Raw genomic sequence first — 14,126 nt, 5'->3', positions numbered from 1 at the left:
GTTTTAATTGCTATTGCTAAATTCATGAATTATAATAGGAGCCTTGTTTGCTTATGTGGGACTCCTCCAATTCAAAAATTTCATGGACAAATGACAATCCCGGACGTAGATTTCTCGATTGTAGAAACTATGGGGTATGTATTGTTTCATATTTTTTTGCTTTTTATTTGCCAAGTTCGTATTATGTAAAAAAAATTAACTTTTATTTTATGAAATGCAGTCCTGATTTCGAAATCCTTGTAAGTTTTTCGTTTGGTATGATCCAGAATTCCTAGCCAGGCGAATATTGTGATTTTGGGTCTATTGAAGAAGACCAACAAACAAGAAAAACAGCTGAAGTGTAGAAGGATGTTGAAACTAATTTTGGGCATTAGTTTGATATGTAATGTGATATTGTTCTTTTATTTAGTGTGTCGTTGAAAATTTTTTTGTGAATGCAATTGTTATTAACGCAAGGTCTTTTGGTTCTAGGGTTTTCATTTTGTGGATTAGTTTGGTTTGGTGTTTTAGTGATTATGTTTATGCTGATTAAAGCTATATATATATATATATATATCTTTGTGTATGTTCAAATTGACTTGTCATTTTTTCATAAAACTACAATTACATGTAATTGGTAATATGATATCAAAATACGAAATAATAACATAAAGGCAACCTAACATAAAGGCATAACATAACTAGTGCTTTCTTGATCATCAAACACAAACATCATAGTGTTCATTGTTTCAACCAACAACCACAATAACTTAAGTTAACCACCAAAACAAAAAACAATCACTACTTTAAGTTTGGTTGAATAACCACACAAGCAACAAAACACAAAACAAACACTACTTTAAGTTTGGTTGAACAACCACACAAGCACAAAATACAAAACAGTCACTAATTTAAGTTTGGTTGTTACAACCACACAACTAAGAAGTTTTCTTTGAGGGTGATTTTCCCTTGGCTTGTGCCCTTGTTTGAATTCCAACAGCTTTTGATCTGGTTTGACTACGACGCATAACACTTTGGACTTGAAGTTGTCTTTGAGTCATGGCATGTTTGCCTTTCCACTTCAGTCCCTTGGTAGGTTTAAAACCAATATCACCTGTCACATGCGCATAAATCACCACACCAGTATTAACCCTCCTACTGCTAGACAATCCTTGCTGCAATATTAACAACATAGTTATTTTGGGTCTCACATTTAAAAATATAATTTTGATAGTTTTATAAGGCACTTACATTAATACATGTATATCCAGTATCAACAACAAATACACCTTGTCCAACCACTTTTGGCCTCTTCTTGTAACCACTTCCTGGACCTCTTCTTGTACCAGTCTTGCTGCTTCTTGCTCTTTCATATTGACCTCTACCCCTCTTTTTTCGAGTGGTGGACTAATGTGAGTAGAAAAAGAATACAACAAGAGACTAAATTAATAAGTAACCTAATCTAATTTATAAAAGCAAATTAATGTGAATGTACCTCTTGAGTGGGTGTTGGTGTAGACTTAGGTTTAGGATTTTGGAACAATTTCTCTTGTTATGATTTGCTCCTTTGCAAATTGAACATGTCATTACTGTCCCCATTCTTGACAACTTTCTAGCTTTTCTCACTTCACCAATTTCTCTTCTTCTGTTCTTTGGTGGCCTACCAGGAATTTGCCTTGCCTCTGGTAGTTCAACCATTGGGTTTCTGCTTTCAGGCCACATTTTCATGTTTGGGATTGATTGAATGAAATGAGAATATGTCTTCAGATATGTCTCTTTTCTATACCAGCTTGAAATTTCTTGTGATGCATCCATGTTCAAGTGGTTCATTGTTGCTATACCATCTGCACATGAGATACCTTTTAATTCCCAAGTTCTGCAACTACGTTTCTGTTGACCCAAGTTCACAGTATGCTTGTATACCCCTTCTAACACTTCAAATCCATCATCACCATTCCATTCAATGTTGCACTGCATTGATCTTGCTACATTGGTATTGAATATCTTTCCATGTTTCAGCAAATGCTCGTGACTTACTCACCCTACTCATCACCTTAACTCTAATTTCTTCCAACATAGTTATAATAGTCTTGTTCCTAGGTCCCAAGATCCAAGCATTGAAACTCTCTGCCATGTTGTTATTTATACTATCACATTTTGAAAAAGTTTGGAAAAAAGTTTTGCACCATTTCTCCTTATTATATTTGATAAGGGGCTTCAACTATACTTTTTCCCATCTTGGATAAGGCATTTATATTGTAGTTAAATTGTGCATCAAATGTTGATCTAGCACAAGCCCAAAATTTATTCCTTATCTCTATGCCTCTGAAGTTTTGTGACCAATTTGCTAATATGTGTCTAGCACACATTCTGGAAATATTTCATCTACAACAGCTACTAGTCCTTGTAGTTGCAAAGTAAAATAATAAAGACAGTTAAATTTTGATCAAATAAAATTAAAGATAAACAACAAAAAAGAAATTCAGTTACCTTTTGCATATCACTAATGATAGTGAGCTGGGAACCATCTCTTAAATTAAGATCATCTTGCAGAATGGTCATGAACCATTTCCATGTCAACTTGCTTTCAGTACCAATTACTGCCCATGTTATTGTATATATTTGGTTGTTTGCATCCTTAGCAGCAGCTACCAAAAGTTGTCCCTTACAAATTCTTTTTAGAAAACACCCATCCAGCCCTGAACATCTTCTACATCCTTGTTGGAAATCCTTTTTCATAGCATCAAAACATATATAAAAAGAGTGAAAATATTTCATCCCATTTTCTGATTCTGAATCTTTATGCTTCATAACACAAGTGCTACCAGGATTTGTTTGGAGTAACACTGTAGTCTAGGATTTTGTTAAATTCTGCCACATGATCCCCTATAATTTCCTTTAAAATATTTGTTCTTGTTTTTAAACAAACTGTCTTGCCTACATGAACATTCAACTCTTTCCTCACCAAATCTTGTATTTCCCACCCTTTTATACTAGGTTGAGAAATAATCCTATCTTTCAGATACTTACATAAAAATTTTGAATTACACAAAATATTATTGATGGTCCTGGTACATCTGTGCCTTGGGTTGTATGTCTTGATAGTGAAGTTCTCACTCATCCCTTTCTTGCTTGCATACAACAGCCATGGACAACCACTTTTACACTTGACTCTAACTATAGTACTCTCATTCGCATACTTGTCTAACTCAACTCCTTTTTTTACAGCATATTTTGTAACTGCCTCTCTAAATTCCTTTACACTTTCAAATACCAAACCACACTGCCATATTACAACATCACAGGTAGAATCATATATCACTCTATTACTCTTCTTTCTCCCCCTTAAACTCCCTCCTTCAAGTTCATTATCAAAAACAGGTTCTTCTTCATCACTTTGAAAACTATCACAATCAGAACTGTCATAGTATGACTCATCCTCTGTTAGCTTACCCTTGAATTTTTTTTTGCCTTTTTCAATATCCTCATACCCTTCATCAAGTCCAACTTCACCTAAAAAACCTTTTGTTTTTTTCCTTCTTCTTTCTCCTCCTACTTTCTTTAAACTCTCTTACATCTTTCTTAACAATCCTCAACTCCTCATGCACATCACTTCCATAGTCAATAGACTGGTTGGAACAAATGGAATCACTGTCTATGTCTTCCTCTGCACTTTCTTGGGCACTTGGTCAACTTCTTCTTGAATAGAAGGTTTAGTTCCTTGTTGGACAGTAGGTTCACCTTCTTCTTCAATATCAGTCCAATCTATTGAAGAATAATCATCATCAGTTTCTTGTTGAACCCTTGCAACCCCATCATTCTCAACTCTTTCACTAGATGGAAAGGAAGAAGAGGAACCTAACCCTAAATCTGAGATTTTTTTTTGCTATGCAGTTAAAGAACCATTAGATTTCCCATGTGCATTAAAAGACTCAACCACTTAACTTAAAGATTGACTAATTTGAACTTCACTGAGACCCACATCCTCTAAAATAGTGTCATCACACACATAAATATCTATTGTGTCCCCATTATGCATAAATAATGCAATGTTACAAATGTCCATGTCATTTTTCAATTCCACCATATCACCCCCTAGAGACTTAGCATAAGTTTTTCCTAACTTACTAATCCCAAAAGACGTAGCATAATCTGCAAGTTCGGAAATTGACAAATGATCTTCATCCACATTCTCTACATATTCAGTCTTACCCCCAACATATACTGGACCTACCTCACTCACCAAGATACCCCCAAATTTGAACCTTAAATTGAGGTACTTAGTAGCCATAGTGTCAACCTATAAGCACAATAACAATCAACATTTTGTACAAGGCAACAACAACAAAACATATGCAACAACAACAAAACAGAGGCAACAACACTAAAAAATATACAATAACACCAAAACAGAGGCAACAACACCAAAACATAGACAACAACACCAAAACAGAAGAAACAAAACAAAATTTAACTCATAAGCATACAATTATACAAGGAAATTATAATAAACAGTACAAAAATATAATTGATACTTAGTAGCCATATACTCAACATCATACAAATATACATAAGGGAATTACAAAATACCCCACCATTTAACAATACCAAAATAGAATATTGAAATAAAAACCCTAGAATCTTATTTTACTAAAAAGCCCTAATTTTTTGAACTAATTACCAGAAACCCTAATACTCATGCATGCATAAGCTGAACAACTGCATAATAATACATTCATTAAGTGAAAATTCTAGTTGAAAACTATCAAACCCCTAATCGGAAACTCAATCGAAAACTATGCCGAAACCCTAGTCAAATTACGGCGAAACCTTAAACGAAAAATAGGGAAAAATATAAATGAAAAAGTAAAGGAAACAAACAATAACACATCATAAGAGTGGATAATCACTTACTTGGTAACAATTTCAGACAAGATCAAAAGAAAATCGACCAATCGACCAAATACTTCACGAAATCGAGGAAGCCTTCACGTCTAAGAACTGCAACTGACCCAAATCCAGAAAGAGTTCCGCGAAATCTACCCTTTACTCCGTTGATTACACTTCTTAGAGAGCCAAAAGTTTTGAAATATGTCGTCGTCCGTCGATTATACTTCTTACCCTTTGTTAGATCTTAGTGAGAGGTTTAGAGCTTAGTGAGAAGCTTAGACCGGAAGTTTTGGAGTAGGTGAGAAGGTTTGACATTTAATTATCTAGGTGGCTAATATTTATCCAAGTGGCTAATATTTATCTAGGTGTCATGCATATGTAGACACGATTGGAGTGATCAGACAATAAAGGTGTACGCGACGGAGGAATAAACAAGTTCGAGGGGGGGGGGGGTAATTAAAACGGAATTTAGTTTAGGTGTACACCGAATAAAAAGTTTCAAGTTTGGGGGGGTAATGAGTACTTTTGCCAATATTAATATTAATAACTTACTGGTTATTACCGTTGTCCTTTAGCTTTTAATTCACATTATTGTCATAACTCTTTTATTTGTGTTGTACTTGTATAGTTCTTTTCATGTTAGTTACTACTATTTCTATTTTTATGAGCATTATGTAGGGTGTGTTTGGTATGAAGGAAAAAGTTTTCCATGGAAAATGTTTTCTTAGAAACAAGTTGATTTTTGACTTATTTTCTCATGTTTGGTTGCTGAGTAGAAAATATTTTTCGGAAAAGATTTTTATTGTTTGATTTATGAATGAAAATTATTTTTAAGAAATATCTTTTATTTTTACTAGAGTAGAAAATAATTTTTGAAATTGAAAATATTTTTTAAAAACAAACTTAAATTTTTTTTGGGGGAGTGGAGGGGGGGTGGGTGAGGGGGGGGTCGAGATTAGTGGTGAAAAATTGAAATTTTGAAGTTGAAAATAATTTTTAAAAACAAACTTAAATCTTTTTTGGGGGGTGGGGGCTAGTACAGGGTGGGTGGGGGGGGGGTCGAGGGTTGGGGTGAAAAAATAAATTTTTGAAGTTGAAAATATATTTTAAAACCAAACATAAATTTTTTTTTGGGGGTGGGGGGTGCTGGTAGGGGGTGGGTGGGTAGGGATGAAAAAAATGAAATTATGAAATTGAAAATATTTTTGAAAAACAAACTTAAAATTATTTTTTAGGGCTGGTGGGGGGTGGGGTGGGTGGATTTTTCTTTATTTATTGAATTTTCTCATATTTTTCCTTCTATATCTTATGTGGGGGGTCGAGGGTAGGGGTGAAAAAATGAAATTTTAAAATTGAAAATATTTTTTAAAAACAAACTTAAATCATTTTTTGAGGGGGGGAGGGGGGGGTAGGGGGCTGGTAGGGGTGGGTGGGTGGGGGATTGAGGGTAGGGATGAAACAATGAAATTTTGAAATTGAAAATATTTTTTAAAAACAAACTTAAATTTTTTTGGGGGTGGGGGGCTCGTAGGGGTGGGGGGGGGGGGCTGGGTAGGAGATGGGTGGAGAGGTCAAGGGTAGGGTGAAAAAATGAAATTTTGGAAGTTGAAAATATTTTTTAAAAACAAACTTAAATTTTATTCTTTTTGAAGGGGGTTGGGGGGCTGATAGGGGGGTTGATAGGGGGGCTGATGGGGGGGAGGGTAGTGGGTGGGGGGTAAAAAAAATAAAAATTTGAAATTAGAAATTTCTTTTAAAAACAATTTTTGATATTTTTTTGGGAGGGGGTGGGGGTAGGGGTAGGGGTGAGGGTGGGGTAAAAAAATTGAATTTAAAAACAAGCTTTAAATTTTTTTTTCTTTTTTGGGGGTGGTTGGGGGGCTGGTTTGAGGATAGGGACAAAATAAATTGATTTTTTCAACAAAAAATTACTTGTAATTTGAAGTTAGAAGAGAGTTTTGGAAAATATTTTGCTTAAGTTTTGAAGGGAAGTCATTTTCCTTGAATTTGAGGAAAATGAGTTGATTTAGAAAACATTTTCCAAAACATTTAACCCAACCAAACATGAGAAAATTGGACCAAACACACCCGTAATGTTACATTATTATCCTGTCGCATCAAATTAATGAAGAAATCATATATTTGTTTTATAAGTATTTTCTTATAAGTTCAATCGAAATTGAAAACCGATAAAATATCTTATTAATTTGATTATTTATTTAGCATATTGAAAAATTTAATAAATCGATGATACAAAAAATTGAACCAAACCAACCAATACATACTCCTATTAAGTAGTGGCAAGGCCAAGATTTTTGTTAAGGGCGTTAAACTTTTGAAAGACAAATAAAAAAATAGATGTATGAATGCAACTTAAAAATGTAATTAAATCATAAAAAAATATTTGTTATAGAACTAACAACAGTATAAACCAAGATAACATAAAATTGAAAACAAAATAATGTTTTTTCGCAAGCATAATAGAATATATTATTTGAATCATGCGTGAGGGTACTTGATATATTTGAATATGTTAATAATTATCTCGTTAGAAATAATATTAGACATTTCTATTTAGGCCACAAAATTTATAAAATAAAAAAAAAGATATTTCTATTTACAAAATATATTACGAAAGCATCAAAGAATTCATTATCCGTGATAAAATTTAATATAAAACTTTAATTATTCGATATTTAAGAAAAATATTTCCATGTTGAAACTTCAAATAGAATATCTAGTTACTCGATCTAATCAGAAAAATAATTACAATACAAAAATCATGACACAAGAAAGATGTAAAATTATCAAGGCCGCTATGTAATTATCATCAAAATAATCACAAACAATAATTTTTAAAGAAGTGTCTTTACTTTGCATCTAATTTTATGATGCCTGTAAATGAGCAATATTTTAATGAGAAAAACAATAAAATAATTCTCTTTTTTAAATAGCAAAATTTTGGTTCTCTTACTCAAAATTTTGGAGTTCTTGCAACTATAAATCAGAAGGCCTTTAATAATTATATATAAAAGTTATTCTATTCAAAAAAATAATAAAAAATATAAAGTAGGGAAATAGTATTTCAAATGATAAATTAATTACGGGAATCAAACCTGCAGTATCTGGGAAGTTTGAACATCCTTGACCGTTTAGTTATCACTCTCAGGTCTCAATAATGTTAGGGGTGTACATGATTAATTATTTATTCATTTTAAATAATATTTAAACTATATAACATAATTTTTCGACAGAAGGTATTCGACTGATCATATTACATCATTGTTGCCTTGACACTCCCGTCAAGAATTGATTTCGACAGAAGGTATTACTATGGGTGTACATGACCGGGTTGGTTCGGGTTTTTCAAATATCAAACCAAACCATTTGTGTAAAAATTTTAAATTTATAAACCAAATCAAACTAATAAAATTCAGATTTTTTCGGGTTTTTCAACCTCGGGTTGGTTCGGATTTTTCAAATATCAAACCATTGTGTTGAATTTTTAAATTTATAAATCAAACCAAACTAATAAACCTTGGATTTTTCCATATTTTTGGATTTTTTCGGTAAAGTTTGCATACAAACATATAATTAACTTGTGCTCCAAATATTTCTTTAGTCCAACCAAAATACAATTATCTAAGGTGTTTCTTAAGAAAATAACACAAAATATGAGATGAGTACTGATGACACTAAAATATTCAATAAAAAATAATAATGAAATCATCATATAAAATAAATATTGCAAAGTCATAATGAAAATGATCATAATTTAAAAGTACTAAATCATGCTAAAATAAGCTTAATAAGTATTAGTTACATTACTAAATATTTAAGGAAAATTCAAATTAGATTATGTATTTTAATTGTGTAAATCAATGTAAAACTAAAGAACAAATATTCAATATTATTGTCATTCTTAGTGTTGCATTGATTTTCTTTTTGCATTAGTATTAATTTGATTTCGATTTAAGTTTTATTATAATTATCAACATTTATGATCTATAATCTTTATTGGACCATTCTGAATTCTAAGTTTTAAACTTGAAATAATACATTAAAAGATAAAAACTATGAAATAGTATAAGAAATTTTTAAAAATATATCAAAGTAAATATCTTTATGTATAAAATAAAATTTTAAAATTACATATATAATGTCGGGTTGATTTGGTCTCGGGTTGATTTTTTTTAGTTAAAACCAAACCAACCCAAATATAGTCGGTTTTTTTTTCCAATACCAAACCAAGTCAAACCAAACCACTAGTCGGGTTTTTTTTTTCCAGTTTGACTCAATTTGTGATTTAGTTCAATTTTCGGTTCGATTTTGTACACCCCTAGATATTACCAAGAAATTCGACAAATCACACTAAACTGATATTTCAAGTCAAATTCAGCTCGATAAATGATTTGGTTTGCTAGGGAAACCCCTCACTGAACGATTATAATTGATTTGGTATGTTGTTAATTAAAAAAGTAAAATCTAACCAAATTAATATGACATTATGTGTATACAAATTATAAAAAATATCTATTATAATATAATTTATAAATGCTTCTTAAACTTTTTTCATAGTGTTTAGTTTTTAACATATTATTTCAAGCATGAAATTGGATTTTTGAATGGTCCAATATAACTTATAAATAGCAGTTTGTTTCTGTTTTTGTTTTCCCTAAATACTTTATGTGAGGCTCCAGCCTATACCTTGGACATTACCGACAATCAGAGACCATTGTTAATCCCAAACGAATCCTTGACCTGGCTAATTATGATTTACATGACTCTATGGAATACATAGAAGTTTTAATAAATGAGCATTTAAATCATTGTCTGGAAATATTTGACATAAAGGATCAGTTTCAATAAAACATTTGATACAAATATTGGAAACTGTCTAACTCTGTCTATCCATGAAACCTCTAAAATATTGTGGAACAAGACACACAACACCTCAAAAGAAAGCAATACTAAAACTAAATAATCAACTAGAGTCCTCCGGAAGCTAGAAGGTCTCACCAAAAGCTATCGAAAAGTGGAGTACATCTCAACGGAGCACTTGTTGATGATCTTGAAGACCTATATCAGCATCATGAGATGATACATGTTGAATAACATCAGTACACTGAATGTACAATATGTAATATGACTGAATAAAATAATAACTGAAATGATGACGAAATATAACTCAAGTGAAACAAGATATGAACAAGTAGTGAAAACCATTTGTACCTTTACAATAAGATATGCAATGATAAACTTTACTCTGTTGGGGAGCTTTTCTAACCGACAACTATCACTATGAGCCTAGCGATGATACAATATTCCATCCACGTTATCAGGGTCATCCTATACTTTGTCGCGCTATATGATACTAACTATAACTATGAATCCATCCAATATGTCTTACAAAGAGGCGGTTAGGAGTCGCCCGAAAGTCGGTACGATCCTATCTTACACTGACTATATAGTTTATGAGACTTTGAATTAAAAATAAACTCGTACTCAGTTCGGTGCTCGATACAACTTTCAAAATAATCAATATCATTGTGCTCAATAGTCCTCTTTTAAAGAACTTATAGCTTTACTTCACTTTACTTTACTGAAATGTTTTTTAGAAAAAGAATCAATTATGCTCCTTTCTTCTCAGTTGCCAAATAATACATATTTTTTTATAAAAATACATATGAAATTACTTATGTCCGTTTAAAGACCCTTTTCAAATTATGCATTTGGAAAGAATGTTCATGGACTTACCTTTCAAGTCTGAAATCAATGTATAGGCAAAACTCAAATAGAAACCTTAAAAAATATGACTTTTAGAAAGAAAAAAAATCTCAATAAAAATAGTTTCATGTGAAAATACAAGCATGAACAACAACTCACAAATCTCAATGCATAAAATATTGTAATTCATAATTAAGAAATCAGAATACGGAATAAGAACACAATTCCTATCTAGAATAACATGAAAACTTTGGGTAGAATACTGAACTGAACTCTTACCGACTGAAATTAGATGTAGGGCGTGAGGACAAACGTTCATTACTATGATTAGTCTTACATACTTGGAAGAACAAAGTTCTTGATGAAACTTAAAGAACGCTTGAAAAACCTACCTTTCTTTTCTTGAATCCTTAATTACTCTAAGACTTGGAAGTGTTAATGTGAGTATTATGATCGATTAATATTGTTTAGAACCTTATTTAAGTGTGAAAACGTAGGGCTTAGAAGGGGTGTGAAAAGATTGAACTATATCCCTCCTAAAAAGTCATCGAAAACCTTCACGGGACCATCTACAGTTTGTGGTTTGATCTACGGACCACAGATCCCATCCATGAAATTCATATTGAAATTTTATGACTCAGAAGTTCATTCTACGGGCCCAAACTACGACCCGTAAAAGTTTCTATTATCCATAAATGGGTTCGTAGGAAATAAACCCAAAATGTTGATTTTTAGTATTTTTTCCACGAGTGAATAGTAACGGTCGTAGAGACTTCTATGGCCCGTAGAAGTGATTCATAGGTCACTGACTCAGAAAACTCTACTGTGGTAGTCTTTGGTAAAACAGTCATAACCTTTTATTTCAAAATCTAGATGAGGCAAACTTGGTGGCATGACGCATAGACCTTTAATTTGATATGCCACGAGCCACCTAATTCATTATGTTCTGAGAGAATTGATCGTTTGAAGTTGTCTTAAGTAGAATCTTATATCAAAACTTAATTGGTAAGGAAGCTTTCAAACTCAATTTTGTGATAGGGGATTCTAGTGACCTTAATTAATATCTAAATCCATTCATGCACTATAGAATTGACCTTAACACATAAGAACAATTTAAGAATCACCCAGTACGACCTTACACGCAAATGAAGAATGGTTCAGACCTTAGCTTAGAAATTTTTGAAATGTTACACTTTAATTGTAAGTTTTTTTTAACTAACATTTTATCAATCACCAATAAACAAATTAAAGTTAAAGCCCCATAGCCGGCCAAAAATGAAATTCTCTTGATCACATACAATTTCAATAGAAAAAAATAAGTTTTTTTTTGTTTTTTTTTTGTGTATAAATGAAGATTTCATAGATGTAAATGCAAATCTCTTAAAAAGAATCTATAAAATTAAAAAAAAAGAATTAAAAAAATCATAAATGACATCAATCCCCTCTCCCCTATAACTAACTTTAGATACAACTTGATTATTTTCTGATGTAAATAAACTAAAGCTATAAGTATGGATAAGATGCACAAAAGAAAATTGTAGACACAATTGAAAATTCCCCAAATGTAAATACATCTCTTCGTGTTTCTAAGGCAAGTTTTACAAATTGCTTGTCACCCTTATCATTTTTCTTCTAATAATTTAATCGATGTTGATTTGAAAGTTAATTATGTATAGATTAATTTTTTTATAAATAATATAGTCTTAATATTTATATAATTTTAACCCGCTCCTAAAACAAATTAATTAACATAGTTTCTTTTTATAATTTATCACACTGGTATTTGATGATGATTTCGTGAAGAATGGAAGATGTTAAAAATTTGGTAATTGTTAATGTTCTTTATGTGTTAATGGTGTTCTTAAGGAAGTAGAAGCAAAAAACTGTATATTTGATCCAAAAACACCAATTGAAAAGTGTTAAATCTTGTTTGGGTGTAAAAATTGATTTTCCAAAATCGAAGTTAAAAAAATGGCATGAATATATTTTTTCTTTAATAATAATGACATAGATAAATTAAACTTTTAACAATGAACCTTTTCTAAAAATTGGATTGAATCTTGAGTCTTTTCCCTAAATATGATAAATAGAGCCGTGCTTAAAGAACTTATGTTGCAAAATGGCATATTTTAAGTGGGACCAGACTTGTTTAAGAAAAGTCGCAATGTTTCTAGATGGTTGCAAACATACGTTATCATCCAGAAAAAGAAAAAAGATTGATGCAAACGTTTTGTAACGATCGGGTTCCGTCGTTATAGGAAAGCTAACGGGGAAAGATTTTGGGTCGAAAAACTTTTTTGTAGTAACTTGGGATTTCCCAACCTAGTCTAGATTTGGACGAAATCGAAGTCATTAAGGTGTAGGGAAATCTGGTAGCAATCGGATGATTTAATTATGATTTTGATTACATGAGTAGATAGATAAGTCGTTAAGGAACTCGTACGACTTTACGGATTCGGGCGAATAGAACGCCCGAAATTGATCTTAGCGTGAACGTGTAGTTCCTGAGTGTCGTTGGTTGAAGGTGTGTTGTGAAATGGGGGTAATGAAATTATTAAAATAGCTCATTATTTCGGGCAAGCCGCTTTCGCGGTGATTTCTGTCGCCAGGGCGGGGTGAGGACCATTGTGGCGGACCAGACGCAACTTAAAGTTGTAAATAAACCACAAAAACTTTTTATTCTGCAATTTTTGAATTTGAGAGCTAAGGAACAAACCCAGAGCTTTTCTTAACAGTTTTCCACCATTCATGAGGCTAAAGGTAAGATTTTCACTCCCCGAATCCGTTTTTCAATCCATAAAACGTAATCTAATGGTAATTAATTATCGATGGGGGAGGGCTTTTGATCTGGAATTTATGTTGAAAACAACCCTAATTGGGATATTGGGATCAATGGTTTGATCTAGGGTTGTTAGAATTGTTACTATTCCGGGTAATTAGTGATTGTTTATTGATTCCCGTATTATATTGATTGTTTGTAGACCAAGAACAAGCGGAATGAATCCGGAAAGGGAAGAATCAAGTTTCTTAGGGTTTCAAGCTTGTTTCGAGGTAGGTGATGGTTGTGATTTTATGATTATGTGATGTATATTTGTCTTGCTTCATTATGATACATGTATGTATGCAGATGTTGCATTATTGATCACACTTGTTGTAAATGAGGATATATGATTGATGAATGCCATGAATCATGACTTGATTGTATGATTATGAGAATGCACTTGTGATTGTGATTGTGGCTTGTTGAATGGATCGGGTGTTGCGTTCCGACACACTAACTTGCATCGGTTGCCACGTTCCGGCATAATCATGGGATCGGTTGCCACGTTTCGGCATAAACATTGGATCGGGTACCACGTTCCGGTATTCTAACTGTTTGAGTTTGGGTTCCATGAGAGTACCAATGAGTTAGTTGACATAATTGTTTATCTTGAGAAATGTGAACTGTACCTTATTCGTAATTATTGATAATATGTATATGTTCGATATATGCATGTGATTATATTGTTGTAATTACTTATGTATGTTAC

At 32.2% G+C, this 14,126-nt stretch overlaps 1 protein-coding gene across 1 annotated transcript in view; it reads right to left on the bottom strand.

Annotated features, from left to right (window-relative positions):
• LOC125808426 (proline transporter 2-like) overlaps positions 1-14,126 on the bottom strand; it is a 237,028-nt gene that overhangs the window by 19,808 nt on the left and 203,094 nt on the right. The gene's annotated exons all lie outside the window — the stretch shown is intronic.

This window comes from Solanum verrucosum, unplaced genomic scaffold, assembly GCF_900185275.1.
Source record: "Solanum verrucosum unplaced genomic scaffold, falcon-dt-bn FXZP01000112.1, whole genome shotgun sequence".
Taxonomy (NCBI): Eukaryota; Viridiplantae; Streptophyta; class Magnoliopsida; order Solanales; family Solanaceae; genus Solanum; species Solanum verrucosum.
The sequence above is the reverse complement of the archived record's forward strand: the minus strand, read 5'-3'. Positions and strand labels throughout refer to the sequence as shown.